The following is a 24,290-nucleotide window of genomic DNA, read 5'->3' on the forward strand; positions in this document are numbered from 1 at the left end:
TCAGCAATCTGGTCCTGGAGCTCTGTTGACAAACACAAACAGGACAGCAACACAAATAGACCCAACCAAATCCTGAGAAAGAAAAATTATTACTTGACACATAGGAAAGAAATAACCAAAAAACAAGGCAAACTGGAATACTATTTGGCCCTTAACAGAGAGTAACCAGTGGCAGAATACCTGACCACTCTGACTGACCCAAATTAAAGGAAAGCTTTGACTATGTACAGACTCAGTGAGCATAACCTTGCTATTGAATGAGGCCACCGTAGGCAGACCTGGCTCTCGAGAGAAGACAGGCTGTGTGCCCACTGCCCACAAAATGAGGTGGAAACTGAGCTGCATCTCCTAACCTCCTGCCAAATGTATGAGCATATTAGAGACACACAGACCCACAAACAATTTGAAAACCAATCCAATTCTGATAAACTCCCATATCTATTAGGTGAAATACAACAGTGTGCCATCACAGCCGCAAGATGTGTGACCTGTTGCCACAAGGGCAACCAGTGAAGCACAAACACCATTGTAAATACAAACTATATTTATCTGTCTATTTATTTTCCCTTTTGTACTTCAACTATTTGCACATTTTTACAACACTGTACATAACCAGTAATATAACATTTGAAATATCTCTATTCTTTTGAAACTTTTACTGTTGTGTATGATGTTTACAGTTCATTTCTGATTAATTAATTAATTTAACTTTTGTTAATTATCTATTCCACTTGCTTTGGCAATGTAAACATGTTCCCATGCCAATAAATCCCTTTGAATAAAGCCCTTTTAGCGAGAGAGAGCGAGAGAGAGAGAAAAGGCATTAGAGTGTGGGCTATGCCACTGCTTATAACTAACTATAAGTTAAGTATAACTATAAGAAATCTGAGACGTGTCAAATAAATGATATCCTGCTATGCATTTTGTTTGCTAACTTGCTAGCTAAGTGGCTAGATGTCAAGATCAAGCTTCTTGGTTACAGCACAGACATTAAATCCCCTTCCGGTAATACTGTATACCTCGGTATGAAATGGTATGACGGTATGAAAATCTGGACACCTCCCAACCCTAGTGTGTGTGCGTGTGTGCATGTGTGTGTCGTGTGTGTGCATATGTCCTTTGTGTGTGTGCATGTGTGTGTTGTGTAGAGTCACTGTGATGTAAGTGTGCACTTAATACTTGCGTGTGTGTTAGAGAAAGATGCAAGTCAGCATTTCACGGTACTGTTTACACCCTGTATTCTGTGTATGTGACCAATAAACTACCATCTAGAAGGCGGAGACAGTAGAGATGCATCAAAGCTGGGACTGAGAGACTGAAAAACAGCTTCTATCTCCAGGCCATCAGACTGTTAAATAATCACCACTAGCCGTCCTCCTGTACCCTGCCCTGAACTTAGTCACTGTTACTAGCTGGCTACCACTGGTACTCTACCCTGCACCTTAGAGACTGGTGTCCTATGTACATAGTAATTGAACATTGGTCACATTAATAATGTTTACATACTGTTTTATTCACTTTATATGTATGTACTGTATTCTAGTCATGGCTCATCCTATATAACTACTGCTATACACACCTTTTCTATTAACATACTATCTATACACACCATTATAAACTTATACACCGGCCAGTTTATTAGGTACACCCATCTATACTAAACAAAAATATAAACGCAACATGTAAAGTGTAAGTCCCATGTTTCATGAACATAAATAAAAGATCCCAGAAATTTTCCAGATGCACAAAATGCTTATTTCTCTCAAATTTTGTGCACACATTTGTTTACATCCCTGTTCGTGAGCATTTCTCCTTTGCTAAGATAACCCATCCACCTGACAGGTGTGGCATATCACGAAGCTGATCAAATAGCATGATCATTACACAGGTGCACCTTGTGCTGGGGACCAAAAAAAAGGCCCCTCTAAAATATGCAGTTGTGTCGTACAACAAAATGCCACAGATGTCTCAAGTTTTGAGGGAGGGCGCAATTGGCATGCCGACTGCAGAAATGTCCACCAAAGCTGTTGCCAGATACTAGCACCCCGCTCGTACAGGGCTACTAGTTCCAGCCAGGACGGGTTGTGCAGGAGGTGGGATCAAGACCGCCTGTGCGCCTCCATGGCCCGGTGTTTCCAGTTCCTGTCTCTCGTGCGGACCCGGAAGTGCGAAACCCCAGTCTGGCACGTCCAGTACCAGCACCACGCACCAGGCTTCCAGTGCGTCAGCTCAGTCCGACTCGTCCTGTTCCCGCTCCCCGCACTAGCCCTGAGGTGCGTGTCCCCAGTCTGGCACGTCCAGTACCAGCACCACGCACCAGGCTTCCAGTGCGTCAACCCAGTCCGACTCGGCCTGTTCCCGCTCCCCGCACTAGCCCTGAGGTGCGTGTCCCCAGTCTGGCACGTCCAGTACCAGCACCACGCACCAGGCTTCCAGTGCGTCAACCCAGTCCGACTCTGCCTGTTCCCGCTCCCCGCACTAGCCCTGAGGTGCGTGTCCCCAGTCTGGCACGTCCAGTACCAGCACCACGCACCAGGCTTCCAGTGCGTCAACCCAGTCCGACTCTGCCTGTTCCCGCTCCCCGCACTAGCCCTGAGGTGCGTGTCCCCAGTCTGGCACGTCCAGTACCAGCACCATGCATCAGGCTTCCAGTGCGTCAGCCCAGCCTCGAGAGTCCGGCAACAGTGTGCAGTCCAGAGTATCCGGCAACTGTGTCTAGTCAGGAGTCGCCAGAGCTGCCCGCCAGTCAGGAGTCGCCAGAGCTGCCCGCCAGTCAGGAGTCGCCATGGCCGCCTGCCAGTCAGGAGTCGCCAGAGCCGCCCGCCAGTCAGGAGTCGCCAGAGCCGCCCGCCAGTGAGGAGTTGCCAGAGCCGCCCGCCAGTCAGGAGTCGCCGGAGCCGCCCGCCAGTCAGGAGTCGCCGGAGCCGCCCGCCAGTCAGGAGTCGCCGGAGCCGCCCGCCAGTCAGGAGCCGCCGGAGCCGCCTGCTAGTCAAGAGCTGCCGGAGTGGCCCGTCTGCCTGGATCTGCCGGAGTGGCCCGTCTGCCCGGATCTACCGGAGTGGCCCGCCGCGCCGGATCTGCCGGAGTGGCCCGCCGCGCCGGATCTGCCGGAGTGGCCCGCCGCGCCGGATCTGCCGGAGGGGCCCGCCGCGCAGGATCTGCCAGAGTGGCCCGCCTGCCCGTATCTGCCAGAGTGGCCCGCCTGCCCGGAACCGAGGGGGTCTGCCTGTGACCCGGAACCGAGGGGGTCTGCCTGTGACCCGGAACCGAGGGGGTCTGCCTGTGACCCGGAACCGAAGGGGTCTGCCTGTGACCCAGAACCGGGTGAGTCTGCCTATGACCCGGAACCAAAGGAGTCTAGCAGCAACCCGGAACTGAGTAAGTCTATTAATGATCTAAAACTAAAATGAAGTAACTGTGTTTCAAATGAGTATGCCGACAGTGTGGAATGGAAGAGGTCTGCCTACGATCCGGAACGAGGGGAGTCTGCCTACGGCCCGAAACGGATTAGGTCGGTCTGCATTCTGGAGGACAGTAGGCCGGAACCTGAACCACCACCTGTATAGGTGGGTAGCACAAGTGCCGTCGGTGATGGCAGCCACCCTCCCTTCCCTCCCTTTAGTTTAGGGGGATGTTTTTTTTGTTTTGTGGTTTTGGGGTTTTTGTTTATTTATGAGGTGCATCTAGGGTCTGCACCTTTTGGGGGGGGCTACTGTCACGTCCGACCAGTATAAGGGTTATTTGTTATTGTAGTTTGGTCAGGACGTGGCAGAGGGTATTTGTTTTATGTGGTTCGGGGTGGTGTTTTTGTAGAAGGGTATTTGATTTATGTATTCCGGGGTTTTTGGGCACTGTTCTATGTTTATGTATTTCTATGTTTAGTCTAGTTAGTTGTATTTCTATGTTTAGGTTAATGGGGGGTTGGACTCTCAATTGGAGGCAGGTGCTCTCTCGTTGCCTCTGATTGAGAGTCCTATATATGGCTAGTTGTTTGGTTTAGTGTTTGTAGGAGATTGTCTCTTGTTTTGTGTGTCTATTCCTGACAAGACTGTTTTGTTGATCGTTCGTTCTTTTGTTTGTTATTTTGGTGTTCCTTTTGAGTTAAAATAAACTACAAGATGAGCATCCACATTCCTGCTGCGTTTTGGTCCTCCATTCCAGACGATAACCGTGACAGCTTGTTGCGACATTTTTGGTAAATCCCAGGAGGCCGGCCGTTCCTGAGATACTGGAACCGGCGAGCCTAGCAGTGACAATCATACCATGCTCAAAATAGCTTTGGTCACTTGTTTTTCCCATTCTAACGTTCAATCAAACAGTATCTGAATGTCTTGATGCCTGTCTGCCTGATTTATATAGCAAGCCACGGCGACCTGACTCACTGTCTGTTGTAGTGATACATTTTCATGAATGGGGTGGTGTACCTAATAAAATAACCACTGAGTGTATATATATTTACATTCTGGACACTGACATTGCTTGTTCTGATATTTCTAAATATATTCATTTAATTTCTTAATGCCATAACATCAGCAAAATATGTGCAATCGACCAATAAAAATGAATGGAACTAGTCGATCTTAATAACAGCTACAGTAAGATGACAGTTACATAGAGTATATGTCATAGACCTTGTGCGAATCCGGTGTAACAATCAACACAACAGATATGCACATGACTCCATGACCAAATACATAGGGCATTCATTAAGACCTTCAAAGGAAGTATCTGTATAATAAGATCCATATTCATACATCATCAAAGATGGCTTATGTATTCTTAGAGTTCAATTCAATCTGTATCGCGGAATATCCGTGTTCTAGCTTGATTTAAATTTAAAGGCAAAGTTCCCGCGTTCGAGGAGACTGCATTCATGGTAAACGCTGCATACAGTATGTCAGCTCAATTGTAAATGACCATTAAAATGTAATGCAGAACTTCTGCGATATGGATTGTATCCAGCCCTTAGTGATCATAAAACTGCAGTAACAATACGACGTAGCAACAGTATCCCCTAATAGCAATCTAGCCAGGGACACAAAGTTTGCTGTAAGCATTGGACCAATCACAGCAATCAATGGAGTAGTGCTTGCTCTCCTGGCTCGTCCTCTAGACATATTCCATGCAAATGTGTCATTATCATTTACATGTATACTGCCAATGGTATGACCTTGTGATTCAGGACAGCAGGGTCATCAACAGACTCAGGCAGGCAGAATGTCACTGTCTCATACAGGGATGTAGTTCCGCTCAGTCTGAGGTAATGGGAGGTGTGTGTGTATGCATGTGTGTGTGTGTGCGTGAGTATATGTGTGAGAGAGGTGGTGAGAAAGTGTAGCATGTGCATGAGAGTGAGTGTGTGTGAGTATGAAAGAGAGAGGGAGAGAGAGTGTTGGCTTGTGCTTGAGAGTGAGTGTGTGTGAGTTTGAAAGAGAGAGACTGTTGGCTTGTGCTTGAGAGTGAGTGTGTGTGAGTTTGAAAGAGAGAGGGGGAGAGAGAGTTTGGCTTGTGTGTGTAATATGTGACACACAGAGAGCGACAAGTGTAGACGTGTGTGTGTGTGTGTGTGTGTGTGTGTGTGTGTGTGTGTGTGTGTGTGTGTGTGTGTGTGTGTGTGTGTGTGTGTGTGTGTGTGTGTGTGTGTGTGTGTGCGTGCGTGTGGAGGACAGAGCTCGGGTACACTATCCTCTGCAGTGTTTCTGTGCCATTGAGTCACCTGTTTTTAAGAGTGGACCTCCCTGATTCTATATGAGTCAGCAGAAGAGAGGGGAGAGAGAAAGGGAAAGAGTGAGAAATGAGATTTGAAACAGAGCTACAGTACATAGTATGTGCAGGAAAAGTGAGTGTGCCAGAGAGAGAGGGGGAGAGAGAGAGAGAGAGAGAGAGAGAGAGAGAGAGAGAGAGAGAGAGAGAGAGAGAGAGAGAGAGAGAGAGAGAGAGAGAGAGAGAGAGAGAGAGAGAGAGAGAGAGAGAGAGAGAGGCACAGTGAGGAATGTGAAAGTCAGAGAAACTGTAGTAGGCTATATGCATATCAAGATTGGAAAATAAAGGTGTAAAAAAAATGGTAGTCAGTGAATTATATCATGTGACATATGTCTGACATCAGTGGGGCAACATGGCTGCTGAAGCAACGAGTGAAAGGAGGACATATCATTCAGCATCAACGGTCACTGTCAGTGCACTCCCGTCACACCAAAACTTACACAACACCCTCAGTATACTTCTGAACTGGGGCACAGAGAAACGGTTACAGGGAAACGACTATATTGAATTCCACATCCAGCAAGGTCTATCATATAACCTACAGAACTTTCATGATAAGGACTTGGCACACTTCTGCTGTACTTTGCTGTGGGTCTGTCCATCTAAAAATAGTTTTATTGCTTCCACTTGCTTTCCATGGACACACACACACACACAGGCACGCCGCTTTCCACGAGCACATAGATCGATATGTAGGCACTATTGCGTATTTTCCAGAACATGTGTGGCCATTATACATTTCAGACTAGCCAGCAAGAATAGTGCACTCTACATGTGCTCTGGGTCATTAGACACCATTAGACATGCACCTGTCTGGGGAGTGGACATGACTGTTTATTTCTGTACTAGTGCTATAGCCTAATATTTACTGTTGCTATGGTTACGCCTATTGGAACTTTTCCAGAACATGTGTGTTCATTTCTGAGGAGTTAGCAGGATGACATGTCTGTTTATTTTTGTACCATTGCTATGGCCTAATGTTTACGGTTGCTATGGTTACATCTATGACCTACATTCATGCACCTGTCTTAGGAGAGAACATGGCTCTAATGTTTCCATGCCCTAATATGAAACCAAACTAAAATTAGTGCAAGGCAAAAAGGATAACGGTGGCCACAGAGAGGAGGAATCATAAAGAGGAGTTACTATGTGTGTGATGTAAGGATATAACCTGTATAAAGAGTGTGTGCCAAGACTGGAATGGGAGTTGTTTTCATGAAACAGCTCGGCTTTTATTACATTGTAATAAAAGTCTATTTGAACTCACAGGCTCCGGTATTTGAGAAATATGATTGACTGAATATTTCCACGACAGCACACAAGCGCATGCACGCACGCACACACGTACACATACACACAGAATTTCACGTCAGCGGACTACCAGACTTGGCTAGGTACTGTAGCAGTTCCACCCCTCCATACTCCACATATACGAGTACTCAAATTACACGTCCCCTTAAATAACCTGTATACACCCCTGGTCATAGGAGCTGTCTTTTCCTTTAGACTTGGAGAAGGTTGCCTAAACACAATGCAAATAAACAGCATAGACAAACAATGAACTGGACATGTTTTTACATTAGATTTCCTTATATTTACATGGGATCGACCTCGAGTGAGCTTAGTTAAGGTAAGGAGGGAGATTCACGGGTTTTGCGTAATTTGGCCAGATGCTTGATGCTTATGCAGTCTGTCCAGAGATTAGTCTCCATGTTACATGGTAGGATTCATATTAGAGAATTGATTGTGGCAGCACTTTTAAATCTCTCAAAAGGTGTAGAATCACTGTTATAACTCAAATACAATGGAGCAGTAGCATATTGTAGTAATAAATACACTGAACAAACATATAAACGCAACATGCAACAATTTTGAAGATTGACTTCCTTCAATGAACTCAGTACAGTCAATTGAAATAAATTAATTAGGCCCTAATCTATGGATTTCACATGACTGGGAATACAGATATGCATCTGTTGGTCACAGATACTTTCAAATAAAAGGTAGGGGCGTGGATCAGAAAACTAGTCAGTGTCTGGTGTGACCACCATTTGCCTCATGCAGCACGACACATCTCCTTCTCATAGATTTGATTAGGCTGTTGATTGTGGGCTGTGGAATGTTGTCCCACTCCTCTTCAATGGCTGTGCGAAGTTGCAGGATATTGGCGGGAACTGGAACATGATTTTGTACACGTCGATCCAGAGTATCCAAAACATGCTCAATGGGTCTGGTAAGTATGCAGGCCATGGAAGAACTGGGACATTTTCAGCTTCCAGGAATTGTGTACAGATCCTTGCGACATGGGGCCGTGCATTATCATGCTGAAATGTGAGGTGATGGCGGCGGATGAATGGCACGACAATGGGCCTCAGGATCTCATCACAGTATCTCTGTGCATTCAAATTGCCATCAATAAAATGCAATTGTGTTTGTTGTCCGTAGCTTATGCCTGCCTATACCATAACTCCATCACCACCATGGGGCATTCCGTTCACAACGTTGACATTAGCAAACCGTCTGCCCTGTACAGCTGAAACCGGGATTCATCCATGAAGAGCACACTTTCCAGCATGCAAGTGACCATCGAATGTGAGCATTTGCCCACTGAAGTCTGTTACGACGCCGAACTGCAGTCAGGTCAAAGTTGAGGATGACAAGCACACAGATGAGCTTCATTGAGATGGTTTCTGACAGTTTGTGCAGAAATTATTTGGTTGCTCAAACCTAGAGTTTCATCAGCTGTCTGGGTGGCTGGTCTCAGGTGAAGAAGCCGAATGTGGAGGTCCTGGGCTGGCTTGGATACACATGGTCTGCAATTGTGAGGGCGGTTGGACGTAATGCCAAATTCTCTAAAATGACTTTGGAGGCGGCTTATGGTAGAGAAATTAACATTCAATTCTCTGGCAACAGCTCAGGTGGACATTCCTGCAGTCAGCATGCCAATTGCGCCCTCTCTCAAAACTTGAGACATCTGTGGCATTGTGTTGTGTGACAAAACTACACATTTTAGAGTGGCCTTTTATTGTCCCCAGCACAAGGTGCACCTGTGTAATGACCATGCTGTTTAATCAGCTTTTTGATATGCCATACCTGTCAGGTGGATGGATTATGTAAGCAAAGGAGAAACGCTCACTAACAGGGATGTAAACAAAATTGTGCACCAAATTTTAGCAAAATAAGTTTTTTGTGCATCTGGAAAATGATATTTTATATAATCTCATGAAACATGGGACCAACACTTTACATGTTGCGTTTATATTTTTGTTCAGTGTATACTACTTCTAAAGTGTTACTGCACATTTCATTTATATTTCTATAACATGTTTCCTATCCTAATGACGCTACACACAAACTGTAAAAAGCCAACCAATTGCTTAATCAGCGTTATTCTGTAAGTTGACTGGACTTATGAATTTGAACTAATATATTAAAGTTTGTTTACTCAACAAACTCTGCTCGAAGTGAGCTGAATTTGAACAAGCTTGTTGAGTAAAATTACAAATTCATTCTGAAAACCACTGAAAACCACACCCATCCTTATCATATTTCCTAGCATGCTCTATTACAGGTTGATTTTCAGAAGTGTTTATTTCAATACTTGTGTTTTTGCATGTATATTCATTAGTTGATTAATCTTATGCTACACAAAAATAAATAATAATCATTTTTCGAAACTAATCCAGCACAGATAACAGTCAAGACATCATTTTTTTAAATCCAGCAACACAATGACCATGACAGGATCTTTCGGAGCATCAGATAATGCTATGCTAATTTGCTGTGGTATAAGGGGGCTGTGTAGCAGAGACTGTGGCCGAGTCAGATTCCAGTCTTTTCCACTGCCCTGCACTGGCAGTCCACCAAGCTCTCTGGCACAGACTGAACATACAGAGTACATACAGGGCAGGACTCCAGAGCGAGGGTTACTGGTGCTAACTCCTGCTGAGGTCTGACTTCTCACAGAGGTTTGATTTAGGTTAATCATTCACTCTTCAGAGAAATTAGTTTGTTACAATGTCATAATAATATCATGACTGTGAGAGTCCAACTGCAAAAATAACTTCTACATATAAAGGCTTTATACACTGTATCATACTTGAAGTCTTCATAAGAACGACATAGATGCTTCAAAAATCATCTATAAGGTTATATCATACTTTACAAAGGGTGTATGACGGGTGACAAAACAGCTCCCTATGTAGGGTGCATTGCCTAATGTGACATAACCCACTATATCAATTCCCCCCAAAAGCTGTGCTTTAAAATAAATGCTAATTAAGCAAGGCTCAAAACTGCGACCAAAACACTGGCATTTGTGACCCTTTGACTTGGCAGCGCGACACTAATTTGTTATCGCGAGGGTGCCAGTGAAAAGAATGTAGTTGGTCACATTATTTTTTTGTTTAGATTTTTTTATTATCATGAATTAACAGTAATGTGAAATTTACCAAAAATAAACCATATGAAAGTATCTGCCTGCCCCTATTTCGCTGTCAGACTACTGTGCGCATGGAGAAGAGAGAGATGCATCCTAAGAAGCACAAGCTTATGACTGTTGCTCAAAATGCAATTGCGGGAAAAATACAGTTTTCAAAGCAACTACGGTTGTCCTAGTTACAGAAGGTTACAGCTTTCTGTGAGTATATCATTTATTTTGCACCTGTATTGACAAATAAATATTGAGTTCATGGCTTTACGACCAGAGTAGGCTATGGATATGGTTTTGTTGCACCTGCGGAGCGGAGCGCGCCATTTGCGGTGAATAGTCCTACATCAAGTAGCCTATATAGGCCTAGGCTTGGAAAGGTTTTGTAGGATATTACATTTACTGAAAGATTAATCAATTAGCTTACTTGGCTATCTAGCAACATGATCATATTTAGAGTTAACAATCTAGTGTTTTGAGTTCCCACTTCCTCAGGTGGTGAATAATATAGCCTAGTGCACTAGGTCAATATGCAAAGATATAAAGAGAAAGCATGCATGACTCCAATGCATTTACAAACTGCCAGTGAGAAAAAAAGTTAACGTTGAACCCTTTGTAAATCTATCCAAATCAATGTAAGAACAAAAGGGCATTCTAATTTAAAAGATGACTAGTCATTATTTGCCTGGTTCTGTAAAGAATGCAGGTACATTATGGGACCCAGGTCAGCCATTATCGTTGCGCAGTGGCGAATAATTTGTGCAACCAAATCATGTGCTGGGGCCATCAACTGAAAACGTTAGTCTAGAGCCCTGTTAAGATGCAATTGCTGATATTACATGTGAGATTACACATGACATTATGTGCCCTATAAACTTGGTGCTTACCTCGTGCTCTGGCCTGGAGCAGGGCAGGTGTAACAGTCATGTGAGGCCTACAGTGTGCTTTATGCTAAACTAAGGCTATAACAGCTAACAGTAAACTGGCCAAGTAAAATAAAGGCCTAGACCAGGGGTCCCCAATTACATTCAGCCGTGGGCCGATTACTCCTTGAGCGAACGGTCGGGGGGCCGGAACATAGTTGTAAATCATTTGTGCACCGCAAAATGACTGCAAGAATCCCAAACAGATAATAGTTTTTGACAAAAACAGAATCATTTCCAACCTTGATTACATTATATTTATGCGTGGGATTACTAACCCCTACCCTAACCATAACCCTTACTTAACCTTAACCCTTACCTTAACCATTTTAAATGTCAACTTCAATGGGGTAAGGACATCTCATGGATTCCAGATAGCAAGGACCATACAGTCATTGGCCTAGACATGTCACTACTGAGAGAGCAAGAGCAAAGAATCAGTGGCAATAGCGAGCAGTAGTTCCCCCGTGCTAGTAACGTTAGATAGCTTGTGCTGTAGTACTGTGACAATGGCGAAGGCGGCTGCAGCAGTTGTTAGATATCACCTGAAAGGTGGACGTTGTTGCTCATTTGTTAGCCTCACCCTTTTCTAGATACATAAATGATCATCATCTGGTGAGTGGCACTGTTTTTTATTGCAGCTCACTTGCTAACAAGCTATCTCTTTGAAAATAATGACTGTGAAACATTGTTGCATTTAAACTTTAGATCACCAGTTAGTGTGATGAACGTGATAAAATATATTTGCTATGGGAAGTAATAGCTGGTTTGTTAATTTCATTTTCAAAATTAAATTGTTATCTTTTTGTATTGTTATGATTGCATGGGGACTACTGGAGTGAATGGGCTGCTTATGCTTTAACATTATTTGATGCTGTGTGTGACTGCTGTCGCCTGTCCGTCAGCCGTGTCTATGTGTTTGACCAAAACTGTCTCTTCTTCAGCGCCATGGAGTGGACAGGTATTATGATCGCTGTCCGTTCAGCCCCACGAACCTGACACCTTTGATGTGTCACTTGTTGTCCGTATTGGTGACAGTGGTGTTAGGCTACCATAGGTTGTTTAAAAAGTGTGGTTTCTGTTTTGCTGGTCGCATTATTTTATGCTGTGTGTCAAATGTTTTGTCGGTGCCAGTTCGGTCTCTGTGTGATTCATTCATAATGTAATCAAAAAGCATTGCTCTTCCTTCATTAGGAATAGAATGGTCCAACGACAGTAGATAACATGTTGGGCGCATTAACTGATTTTATGTTTTCTGTTCTTTTCTAGATTTCTTTGTTTGACACAACATATTGGAAAATGTTTGGTCCCTCTGAAGGGGGTCCTACAGTTCCCCACTGGCATATACTATATAAAGCGTTTATAAGTTGTACTTTGTTTTAAGGGGGACTAAGATACTGTGCGGAGTGAATAACATGGTAATTGAGATATCTTAGCACACAATTGAGCCATCAGAAAAAGATGAGGTAAATTAAAATGCTGTCAAGACCACACAACCTCGAGACCCATTTAGTGATCGCTGGAGAGATGACTCCCATTTTATTGTGTTCCGCCTTAGAACAAATGAATTTACATTTCACATCAAGGTCTATGGACAGATAGGCTACACAAAAGGAATACCATTGACAGAGTGCTTCTGTATAGCCAAGTCTTATAGGTACTGTAGGGAACACTTCATTTTAAAGGTCTGCTATACGTTTTCTACATATTACTATAGTTTGTTCAAAACCTATGTAAATTAATTTACTATTATGATGACAAGTCCTCATAATAAATGATTCATATGTCGTGTATTGTATGTATTCACAAATGCTAATGATACTGTACATGAACAATGATTTAATGATTACACAACTAGTCATGGTCTACAAACTATTTACTGATGGTTTTATAAGTGGTTTACAAGTAAACCTTCAGGGAAAGTGAAAATAGATTCTACTGATTTCTTTTCGGCCACGCCAAGACAAATCTACTCTTGAGTTTTAGTATACATTGTAAAGGGAAACTGGACTTGTGATGCTATCAAAATGTCATTGGAATTCCATAATCATCCCACCACTCAGTGCTTCTCTTCATTTGCTGTAATGTCTATGTGCTGTCATTCATAGTGAAACACTTGGAACAGTAAAAGGCACACATGCTCTCTGCCGCTCTCTCATTCTCCTCCTCGAACGCACACGCACACAGACGCACACACAAACTGGCGTGACGTCCATGCCATGTGATCTTGCCAGGCGTTGTGCCAAAGGCCAACCATGTCACTTACCAGAAAACTCACACAGAGAGAAAGAGAGAGAGAGTAAGATTGAGAGAGTGTGTAAGAGTGAAAGAGAGAGGGAGAGAGAGAAAGGGAGGGAGAGAAAATGGCTTTTAGTTTTGCAAGAGCTACTTGTCATACCTCCACATGAAACACTGAAAAAGCATATGAAGCATTATGACATTTCTCTGTTATCGTCAATGTTCTTGAGGCAGTAGGTTCCAAGTAAAAAGGAGCACATTAGTTAGTTCTTACGTTAAATTAATATGGAGAGCATGTTTACTGCCCATTGTCTCAGTTCTTGGAAGACTTCCTCTAAAGCACAGAATGAGCCAAAGCAATCAAATCAGTTACATTTCAAGAATCTTAATAGCTCTCTCTCTCTCTCTCTCTCTCTCTCTCTCTCTCTCTCTCTCTCTCTCGCTTTCAGTGACTGTAATGTGTAGGTTAATAGTTTGTCAGTTTGTATGTGTGTGTGAGAGGGTTGTGTGTGTGTTTGTGTGTGTGTGCATGAGTTTATGTATATTGTACAGTAGGTGAACAGTTAAGACAACACACTTATCTTCTCTACTTTTCTTTTAAACCTTCCTGGTACAAGGAGTTACACTGCTAGGGACTTCTGAGGAAAACTGAAAAAAATTTCAATAAATATTAAGCACACCTTCCTAATATTGAGATGTACACCCTTTTGCCTTCAGAACAGCTTTGATTTGTCGAGGCATGGACTCTACAAGGTGTTGAAAGCATTCCACAGGGATGCTGGCCCGTGTTGACTCCAATGCTTCTCACAGTTGTGTCAAGTTGGCTGGATCTCCTTCGGGTGGTGGACCATTGTTGTTACACACAGGAAATTGTTGAGCATGAAAAACCTAGCAGTGTTGCACTTCTTGACAAAAATTGGTGCGCCTGGCACCTACTACCATACCCCGTTCAAAGGCACCTAAATCTTTAGTCTTGCCCTTTCACCATCTGAATGGCACACAATCCATGTCTCAGTTGTCTCAAGGCTTAAAAATCCTTATTTAACCTGTCTCCTCCCCTCCATCTACACTGATTGAAGTGGATTTAACATGTGACATTAATAAGGGATCACTTCTTTCACCTGGATTCACCTGGTCAGTCTATGTCATAGAAGGACAACGTGTTCCTAATGTTTTAAACACTCTTCTGTTTACCACCCCTACCTTGTCACAACGCAACTGATTGGCTCATTAAGAAGGAAAGAAATTCCACAAATGTACTTTTTACAAGTCACACCTGTTAATTGAAATTCATTCCAGGTGACTACCTCGTGAAGCTGGTTGAGAGAATGCTAAGAGTGTGCAAAGCTTATTTTTTACTATTTTCTATACTGTAGAATAATAGTGAAGACATCAAAACTATGAAATATGACAGGTTTGCACATTCTTGGCATTCTCTCAACAAGCTTCATGAGGTAGTAACCTGGAATGCATTTCAATTAACAGGTGTGCCTTGTTAAAAGGTCATTTGTGGAATTTCTTTCCTTCTTAATATGTTTGAGTCAATCAGTTGCATTGTGACAAGGTAGGGGTGGTAAACAGAAGATAGCCCTATTTGGTAAAAGGCCAAGTCCATATTATGGCAAGAACAGCTCAAATAAGCAAAGAGAAACAACAGTCCATCATTACTTTAAGACATGAAGGTCAGTCAATCTGGAACATTTCAAGAACTTTGAAAGTTTCAACAAGTGCAGTCACAAAAACCATCAATCGCTATGATGAAACTGGCTCTCATGAGGACCGCCACAGGAAAGAAATACCCAGAGTTACCTCTGCTGCAGTGGATAAGTTCATTAGAGTTAACTGCACCTCAGAAGTTGCATCCCAAATAAATGCTTCACAGAGCTCAAGTAACAGACACATCTCAACATCAACTGTTCAGAGGAGATTGTGTGAATCAGGCTTTCATGGTTGAATTGCTGCAAAGAAACCACTACTAAAGGACACCAATAAGAAGAAAAAGCGTAGTTCTTGGGGAAAGAAACACGAGCAATGGATATTAGACCGGTGGAAATCTTTCCTTTGGTCTGATGAGTCCAAATTTTGACCACCGTGTCTTTGTGAGATGCAGAGTAGGTGAATGGATTATCTCCGCATGTCTGGTTCCCACCGTGAAGCATGGAGGAGGTGTGATGGTGCTTTGCTGGTGACACTGTCTGTGATTTATTTAGAATTCAAGGCACACTTAAACAGCATGGCTACCACAGTATTCTGCAGCGATACACCATCCCATCTGGTTTGCACTTAGTCGGACCGTCATTTGTTTTTCTTCAAGACAATGACCCAAAACACACCTCCAGGCTGTGTAAGGGCTATTTGACCAACAAGGAGAGTGATGGAGTGCTGTATCAGATGACCTGGCCTCCACAATCAGCTGACCTCAACCCAATTGAGATGGTTTGGGATGAGTTGGACCGCAGAGTGAAGGAAAAGCAGCCAACAAGTGCTCAGCATGTGTGGGAACTCCTTCAAGACTGTTGGAAAAGCATTCCAGGTGAAGCTGGTTGAGGGAATGCCAAGTGTGCAAAGCTGTCATCAAGGCAAAGGGTGGCTACTTTGAATACTTTTTGTAAACACTTTTTTGGTTACTACATGATTCCATATGTGTTATTTCATAGTTTTGATGTCTTCACTATTATTCTACAATGTAGAAAATAGTAAAAATAAAGAAAAACCTTGAATGAGTAGGTGTGTCCAAACTTTTGACTGGTACTGTATATATCTGACCAACAATCCACTGTTGACCAAACAAGAACCAATGCCATGCTACACCATCTACAGTTTCATTTAATCTTCCATCCAATATGCCAACATGAGTTCATATAAGGCAACATACAACTTCGCTAGTTAGGCTCTGTTGGTAGGACAACCCATACTGTAACTAAGGCCAGACACAATCTGAGAAGGCAGAATTTCCTTAATTAAGCCCTCAGAAATTATTTGAAATTAACAATATAATCAACATATCAAATCAAACACTGCTACTACAAATGTACTGTAATGGTAACAGTATAACTACAAATTAATTGACTAGATATTCTCAGAATTCTTGAAAGACGGTGAAAAACATCTCTACAGATTCTGTCTCACCATACCAGATAAACATCTATCAAACTTTATTTTCAGTCCATTTTACACAATAATCCCAAAACACATATTATACAGGGAAAAAGTGGGGAAAATGGAAATAAAAAAGTTTTTGAAAACATACCAATAACTAAACAAACAGACGTCAAACAGAATCAGGCAGCACAGTATGACAGAACCCACTTCACATCTAAATTACAGGGACTGTGTACTGGTCTCAGTTGACCTCATGATGGGATCTGTGACAACACTGCTGGCCCAGAGCAACCGTACATACATACAGTAAAGATGATGAGGAAATAATGTATGTCTGCCCTGTATCACGTACCATGCACACTGCCATCCCATTGCCTCATCATCATCTCTAGATGGCCTCACAGAAAGAAGCCAGATGAACACTGTGAAGGGCCTTTTTACATAGAGCATTTGTAGTGTGGTCACTCCCTCCCTCCCCCCTCCCTCCCCCCCTCCCTCCCCCTCTTCAAGTGCACTAGTTAAACCAAGGAGCCAAAGAGACAGAAACCAAGGCGTTATTTTTCAGCTAGCACTGTCAACAAAGAATTAGAATCTCATCTCAAATATTGGCTGTCAAATTAATAACATTTACTCCCACATACTATAAGTGAAATATTTTCTCGCACTCCAAGGACCAAAACATAACTATTAGGTTGAATATTCACAGTACAGTAGTTACAGTAGTACAAAAATATGTACTGGTAGAGCAACATAGTGCTGGATAATAAACACAGAGGTGGAAGGTGACAGTAAACCTAAACATTTCCTTTACAGTTGATCGCCCCTATGATAAAGAGCCCATACTGTTCAGCCAAGCGTCTGATGAAGGGTGAAGCCAGTTGAGCGAACCCTACAACCTCTCTCTCTCCCTCTTTCTCTACCCTTTCTCCCCATGTACGTGTCTCTAACTGTGTGCCTCTCTCTCTCTCTTCTCACCGCCCCCCTTTGCCCCCTGTGGAATGTTTCGTAGTGTGGAGCCTATGGAGGAAGGGCATCCCAGGACACAGCATACACAAATACAGCTGTTGGGCGCCATCACAGCGTTTGGCAGCCATCCAACTCAAAGATGGGCGACGGTAAAGGCCTCGGGTTGAGAGAAAGAAAGAACACTCTTTCCATGTATGTTGTTGTTACACATTAAAGATAAGAACTTAGCAGTACACCTCGTGGCCCTCACTGACTTCCCAGCAATAAAGCAAAGAACTATGAAAGAGGTGTCATCGTGTGGAGTCTATAGACAGGCGGGCATGTACAGACCTACACACACATACACTGAGCCTTTAGGTTTAGATTGAGATCATAAGCAGAGTGTTGGGAGTCTCTCTGTCTGTATATCTTTCTCTTGTTTGGTATGACAGCTGAGATGGATTTCACAGTGTTGAGAGCTGTTTGTGAAAGGCAAACCTGTAGGCTTGGAGTGCTGGATGTCAGCCATGTTAGTTAAAGCTACACACACACACAAGAAGCAAATGAGGCCAACCTCTAACCCGACACCGCCCATTCCACCTCATATTGATGAAAACAACTGCCGAGACCCTAACATCTTGGAAAGATAAAATAGAGGGGCCATCTTGCAATGTACTGGTCTAAGAGTTATGAATCATCTTTTAACAAGAAACACTAAACAACAGAAAGTGTGTGTGCCTGCGTGCGTGCGTATGTGTGTGTGTGAGAGAGAGACAAAAGTAGAGAAAGACTGCAAGAGAGAGAGAGAGAGAGAGAGAGAGAGAGAGAAAGCAAGAGAGAGAGCAGGAAATGAAGAAATTGCCATGAGCTACATGCAAGGCCCAAACAGGACAGTAGGCATTGTGTGTAGTCACATGTCAGGGGTTTCATGGGATGCAGACAGTAACACAGAAGTCAGACCCCAGGTCATGGAGAAGCACTGATCCAGTATGTTACTGTCAGAGTAAATGGTTGTAAATCTGGGACTCTGTCAAAATTCTGTCATTTTTAGCCAACAAACAGCAAGGATGTAGCCTATTGATTCCATCGAATCAATAATGGACTATATAAACTGTACTATGCATTTATTCACAAACAACATCATTTATAAGTATCCTATGGAGACACGTAAATAAGGCATGCACATTCAAACGAGTACAGACCCATAATACAGTATCAGACAGAATTACAAGAAACTATCTTGGATACATTTATAAGCACTTCTCTAAACTGAAACCTTTATAGTCTACTCCTAAGGCTTTGACAGGTATAGACTGATTTTCTGTACACTATGACTTAACATGTTAATTTAGCACTGAGGACATAAAAGTACTAATATAGATAAGGTGGTTGAAGCCTATATTAACAGCACACAATATGCCGGTCTGATTGCAGTGAGTTACTGTAGCCTCTCTCATTTGGCTACCATAACTTTAAGATCCACAGCTATGAATAGGCTACATGGTATGCAACATATGTTCGGGTCTATGGTTAGGCGGCTACATGTGTGGTATAATTCCTATAGCCTACAGGGGTGCGTTTTTGATTGAACTTGATAATGACGCAATGACCGATATCATTCCACTTTCGCCACTCATCCTGTTTGAAACATTGCAGGATATCTTGTTGACTAATAAAAAGTCATACAGTTAATTGACAAAGTATCATAACATTTCAAAACATCTGCACAAATTCCTGTAGTCTACTTGAGGGTTATATTTTTCGGAAATTCAGATGCATTAAATCAACATCATGCTTCTAACAAAACCTCAAAATCTACGAAATTGTTATTCTACAAAACTATTAAAGTGAAATATCTGTTTAGCCTATGTCAATGTCCTCCGATAATTTATGTAGGCTATCATGCGATATGAAAGATGGGTAGATTAACTCTACACTACGAGGAAATAAAACATGGCAAAAACATATGCGTTAAATAAACACTATAGGCGTGTATATCAAACCAATATGAAGGCGAATGTTTACCCGGTATGTCGGTCCTCCATAAAAGGGTACAGTCAGTAGTCGGCACTCCGCACAGCGTTATTTCTTCAGATGTAAAGTTTGCAGGGTCCGTGGCCGTCTGTTAGCACAGGCAGGCCCCGAGTTCACCTCGTTTGCTAGCTCCAAGGACTGTATCGCTCGCTCTCCTATCTTGAACGATCGCCCCCCATCTCTCTCCTTTGCGTGCCTCTAGTCCTTGTGCAGGGTGTGAATTCCGATCACATGGACGCTATATGAATTGTGCGCAGACTGACATCGTATACATGCGATATACTTTCATTAAAGACAGCCTAGGCGTCTAGAGGCTACTGTATAGTCTCAGATGTTACTGTACTTTATTGTAAATACAATAAACGGTTGCCATACTGGGCATGTGGTAGGCTTACTCACCTTTTAGTTGACACCTTTACATGAACTCGATACACTCTGATGAGTCTTAAATGCGTATTTCCAAACCAAATGTTATTCATATGACAGAATTCAGGACAACGGAAGCAGCTATACCAAGTGAATTGTTTTACTCTATGAAGGGTGCGCTGTGGAGTAAATGTACATGCACGGTTAACTCACGTGGCCTATGCGACGACTGTTGCATGATGTGCATGTGTGTAGCTCATAACTTTGGGGACCGACTGCGGGCTACATAACATAACATGACCTCAAGTCAACTGTCCCCTAACTACTGTATCCGTTTTACTGTAGTGAATCCATATACCACCCCCTAATGTCAGAAAACAAAATGTATTTACATTCACTGACATGCCTCAGTCTATCCATGACTACAGTATATACTGTATTTCCATAAAATCTGATATATTTAATGTTTGTAAGCCATGCCCTTAAGCCTTAACTAACTGTGCTTTTCAAAACCAAAAGCAGTTGATCTTAACTATGTCTGATTGATAATTAAAATGAGGCAGAAAATAGTCCCACAAATCATTAAACATATTTTAATGTGTGCATATCAACACTGAGGGTGCAGTGTATACTATGCCCACTGGTTATATAGTCATTGGTAATGGTTAAAATGTCCCCATCATTATTACTGTATACATTTTAGAATGTATCCTAATACAAGTCAATATTGTAAAATCACTATCACAACACAATAGGGAAATGTATATATACAGTACCAGTCAAAAGTTTGGACACACCTACTCATTCTAGGGTTTTCTTTATTTTTTCTATTTTCTACATTGTAGAATAATAGTGAATACATCAATGCTATGAAATAACACATATGGAATCAAAGTGGCCACCCTTTGCCAAGAGTATGCAAAGCTGTCATGAACTTATCCTCTGCAGCAGATGTAACTCTGGGTATTCCTTTCCTGTGGTAGTCCTCATGAGAGCCAGTTTCATCATAGCGCTTGATGGTTTTTGTGACTGCACTTGAAGAAACTTCAAAAGTTCTTGAAATGTTCTGGATTGACTGACCTTCATGTCTTAAAGTAATGATGGACTGTCGTTTCTCTTTGCTTATTTGAGCTGTTCCTGCCATAAAATGGGCTTGGTCTTTTGCCAAATAGGGCTATCTTCTGTATACCAACCCTATCGTGTCACAACATAACTGATTGGCTGAAATGCATTATGAAGGAAAGAAATTCCACGAATGAACTTAACAAGGCACACCTGTTAATTGAAATGCATTCCAGGTGATCACCTCATGAAGCTGGTTGAGAGAGTGCCAAGAGTGTGCAAAGCTGTCGTCAAGGCAAAGGGTTTCTACTTTGAAGAATCTCAAATATAAAATATATTTAGATTTGTTTTAGAACTTTTCTTTTATTCCATGTGTTATTTCATAGTTTTGATGTCTTCACTATTATTCTACAATGTAGAAAAGAGAAAAAATAAAGAAAAACCCATGAATGAGTTGGTGTGGAGCTGGGTTCATCCAAAGTCTTGGGCATGTCCCAAATCATTCAAATGGTTTTCTTAACTCCTTTCCTTAATATTAAGCGCTGATCTGAAACAGACTGACTAGAGAAAGCAGTATGGTGGAAACGTAGCTCTCTTACCGTTTAAGTACTGAAACAGAAGCTGTGACTATAACTAGTGCTCCGTTTGTAACCAAGTGGGAAGTGGGAATTTACCACATACTACTGGAGAAATATCTACTTGAATGGCCTCTAACTGGTAATTACTAGTGGGAAACTCGTCCATCATCCTGAGCTCCCACATGCTGACCTCTGACGTCACTTACCTCAGAAATGACCTGGATAACAGAATTTTCTGCAGTTAAATGCAACAAAAACATTGCTTTTTATAAATGATCTATTAATATGTTTTTTGAACACTATAATTTCTTTACAAGCATGATAACTGCACTTTTAGTTTATGGTTTACATTGTTTGTTGGCCATTAGCCAATCGGCGTTTCTGAACAAGTTCAAAGCATGTGAATGCATCCAACTGGTATTTACGACTTCACAACTGGTTGATTCACACCTCCCACTTGGTTACGAATGCAGCATTTGGCACAGACCTTCTCCTGGACAGGCCCTAGGGTTGCATGAAAGGGAACAAGGAAAGGACAATATTTAAGGAAAAATTAAGCAGGATCTTGGTACTTAAAATGAACAATGAGACACAGTTATGATCACTGATAGATAAACGTTATGAATAGGTTTTCATTCTATAATTTCAGCCTGTCCTTATCAGATCAGTCCTAGTGTAGGAAAGAAGATGAGGAAAGGAGGCTATATAAGGCCATTGGGACACAGCCACGGCCATTGTTATGGTTGGCAGAGACCGAAGGTGTCTGGCTGTGATTGGCTACTGTGTTCTCAGGGAGGCAAAACAGAGCTCTGTCTCTGTGAGAGGGATTCTGGGACCATGTGAGGAACTATATTTTGATATTATGAGCACTTCACCCAAAGCCACTCACAATAACTAACTTGCATTGTTACAGACTCAATGACACAGCCCCAGCAACAGGCCATGTCCATGGCAGATATTATTGGCATCAATAAGACAATATGTACACAGACTTCCCCATATATTTTATAGCACAATACATTTGCTTTTTTTTCTCAACAAAGGATGTATAAAATAATAATGTTAGCTACAAAACTAATGTCTGTCACCTGGGGAGTCAATTTAAACACCCATACTGAATATATCCTTTATTTTTAGAATTCAACATTGTCACTTGTTTTCCTCCAGTCATACAAGACAGCATGTTTTTTTTCCTTCTAGGGTGTTAAGGGGCATACTATCCCTCATGCGCCAAACTAAAGTAAGGGTTATTATTACAGAAGTCTTAGTGATATTGTCACAAAAAGAGCCGTGTTGAATAGACCAAACTGCAGCGGGAATATGGATGCTCATATTTTAATTTAAAAAAAGGAATAAAGCATCCACTGGAAAAACAATACACATGACAGGAACAGTCTTACAGGCATACAAAACGCAGTGCAAGAACAACTACCCACAACCCCAAAGAAAAACACACCCACCTATATAGGACTCCCAATCAAAGGCAACTCAACACACCTGCCTTCAATTGGAAGTCCCAATCACCAACACAAACATTCACACACACAAAACTGCCACGTCCTGACCCCAAAACGAATACAATAGCTCCATCTGCTGGTCAGGACGTGACAGTACCCCCCCCTCAAGGTGCAGACTCCGGAATGCACCTACCAACAGAAAACACACAAAAAAAATCCCCAACAAAAACCCATTAAACAATAACCCCTAAACAATAAGGGAGGGAAGGGAGGGTGGCTGCCGTCAACGACGGCACTGTGCTACACCCTCCCTCCCTAACCCACCTATCCTGGAGGTGGCTCAGGTGCAGGACGTGGACCTCGCTCCACCTTCGGCGTCGCCCACTTCGGTGGCACCGCTAGCTGCGCCGGGCAGATGGGCCACTCGGGCTGACCCTGGCAGATGGACCACTCGGGCTGGGCCGGAGGACAGGAGGGCCACTCGGGCTGGGCCGGAGGACAGGAGGGCCACTCGGGCTGGGCCGGAGGACAGGAGGGCCACTCGGGCTGGGCCGGAGCACAGGAGGGCCACTCGGGCTGGGCCGGAGGACAGGAGGGCCACTCGGGCTGGGCCGGAGGACAGGAGGGCTACTCGGGCTGGGCCGGAGGACAGGCGGGCCACTCGGGCTGGGCCGGAGGACAGGCGGGCCACTCGGGCTGGGCCGGAGGACAGGCGGGCCACTCTGGCAGCTCCGGGCAGTCGGGCCACTCTGGCAGCTCCGGGCAGTCGGGCCACTCTGGCAGCTCCGGGCAGTCGGGCCACTCTGGCAGCTCCGGGCAGTCGGGCCACTCTGGCAGCTCCGGGCAGTCGGGCAACTCTGGCAGCTCCGGGCAGTCGGGCCGCTCTGGCAGCTCCGGGCAGTCGGGCAGCTCTGGCGGCTCCTGACTAGCGGGCCGCTCTGGCGGCTCCTGACTGGCGGGCGGCTCTGGCGGCTCCTGACTGGAGGGCTGCTCTGGCGACTTCTGACTGGCGGGCAGCTCAGGCGACTCTCGACTGGCGGGCAGCTCAGGTGACTCTCGACTGGCGGGCAGCTCAGGTGACTCTCGACTGGCGGGCAGCTCAGGTGACTCTCGACTGGCGGGCAGCTCAGGTGACTCTCGACTGGCGGGCAGCTCAGGTGACTCTCGACTGGCAGGCAGCTCAGGTGACTCTCGACTGGCGGGCAGCTCAGGTGACTCTCGACTGGCGGGCAGCTCAGGTGACTCTCGACTGGCGGGCAGCTCAGGTGACTCTTGACTGGCGAGGCTGGGCTGACGCACTAGACGCCTGATGCGTGGGGCTGGTACTGGACGTGCCAGCCTGGAGACACGCACCTCCATGCTAGTGCGTATGGCGGGAAACACCGGACCGTAG

General features: G+C 43.6%; 1 protein-coding gene across 3 annotated transcripts in view; it reads right to left on the reverse strand.

The window, feature by feature from the left end:
• LOC106565718 (nucleus accumbens-associated protein 2) overlaps positions 1-20,098 on the reverse strand; it is a 43,487-nt gene extending 23,389 nt beyond the window's left edge. Inside the window, exons 1-2 of one of the 3 annotated variants that reach the window (XM_014133152.2) lie at positions 19,834-20,098; positions 19,426-19,672 (exon numbers count right to left, since the gene is read on the reverse strand). The gene's annotated coding sequence lies outside the window, so the exon portion shown is untranslated. Of the gene's footprint in view, positions 1-19,425; positions 19,693-19,833 lie in introns of all 3 variants that reach the window. The other 2 variants (XM_014133142.2, XM_014133162.2) reach the window with 2 other exon arrangements.
• Positions 20,099-24,290: the final 4,192 nt, after the last annotated feature.

The sequence above is a fragment of the Salmo salar genome, chromosome ssa01, assembly GCF_905237065.1.
Source record: "Salmo salar chromosome ssa01, Ssal_v3.1, whole genome shotgun sequence".
NCBI lineage: Eukaryota > Metazoa > Chordata > Actinopteri > Salmoniformes > Salmonidae > Salmo > Salmo salar.